This window comes from Pinus tabuliformis, chromosome 7, assembly GCF_031772625.1.
Source record: "Pinus tabuliformis cultivar Carrire ecotype Pingquan chromosome 7, CPIR1, whole genome shotgun sequence".
Classification (NCBI taxonomy): domain Eukaryota; kingdom Viridiplantae; phylum Streptophyta; class Pinopsida; order Pinales; family Pinaceae; genus Pinus; species Pinus tabuliformis.
In genome coordinates this window covers 1,468,397,289-1,468,398,813 of record NC_142293.1, presented here as the reverse complement: position 1 = coordinate 1,468,398,813, position 1,525 = coordinate 1,468,397,289, and positions in this window count along the sequence as shown.

Below are 1,525 nucleotides of genomic sequence, written 5' to 3'. Positions count from 1 at the left end.
AGTGAGAATATGTACTTGTCATATGATTTAAAGAAAGCCAAGCCTACTACCTTTGATAGAGAGTAGTAGAAACAAGAAAGTCTAGAAGCATGGCTGCTTGGGATGAAGAATTTCTTCAAGTTGCATGATTATACAGAAAACATGAAGGCCAAGATAGCTATTTCCAGTCTCAAAGGGAAGGCGAACATCTGGTGGGAAGATGTGAAGCATGTCGAGGGTATCAAGACAAAGGAGTTGAGTTGGAATGAATTCAAGAGAACTTTCAGAAAGAAATACTTGTCAAAGAGATACTATGTTGGTAAGGTTAAGGATTTCTATGATTTGAATGAGATCTATGAAAGATGAAGAATATACAACCAAGTTTCTTAAGTTGTTGAGTTATGTTCCATATCTTAAGGATAATAAGAAGAAGGTTCAAATATTCATTAGTGGATTTCCATTAGCATTTAAATATCATATTGAGTATGATGAGCCTCAGGCATTGGAGAAAGTCATTGTGAAGTTGAAGCATTTTTATGAGCAGTTTAAGTATAAGTCAGAACTTAAGCAGGGTTGTAATGGTAATGAAAAGAATAAAGGAAAGTGGGATCAGAAGCCAGGAAGACCTTAGGATCCATGTAACAAGAATTATGGAGCGTTGTACAAGAAGTTCATTGCAGTTGGCATATGATAGGGATTTTAGTCTAAGGATCAGAATGAGGGTGATGGCAAGAAGCCTTTGTAGCGTTGGACTTGTGGTAAGGATTATCGCAAGAGATATTGTCCACAACATGAGGGTGAAAGATCTTACATTTACCATGCTCAAAAGGCATAGATAGTTGTGGTTGTTGGACATAGTATTACTCAGATTTATGAAGCATTGGATAATAGGCAAGCTGATCATCATGAATTTATTATCGATATGGAAGGTAAGATTTGCGATTACATTGTTTCTATTTTTATTGACCCTAGATCTCACTATAGTTATATCAGTCCTACCCGGGTGGATAAGCTTTCCTTGAATAAAGAAGTGCATGCAAAGTATTGCGTGGTGCAATTGGCTACAGGTACCAAGAAAAGAGTTCATCATAGGGTAAGACCTTATGCATTTGAGTTGAAAAATATATCTACATGAGCGCATCTGAATATGCTTCCATTAGGATCATACAATATGTTCTTGGGCATGGATTGTTTATACATTCACATGACTAAGGTAGATTACTATGATAAGGCTATTGAGCACTTGGATGATGATGGAGAGAAGTGAATGTTTCAAGGTATGAAAAAGCCTGCATCAGTGATAATGGCTATAGCCATGCAGGAAAAGTGTAGTAGCAGGAAAGGATGTGTATTTTTTTAATTCATATTTATAGTGACAAAGGGAAGAATGTTGAGAATGGTGTGGTCTTGAAACAATATCTGGTTTTGTAGCATTTTGAGGATGTGTTTTCAACATATATTTTAGAGTTAACGCCTCATAGGGAACTTGAATTTTCTATTGAGTTAATGATAGGAGCAGCACTAACATCTAAGGCACCGTATAGGA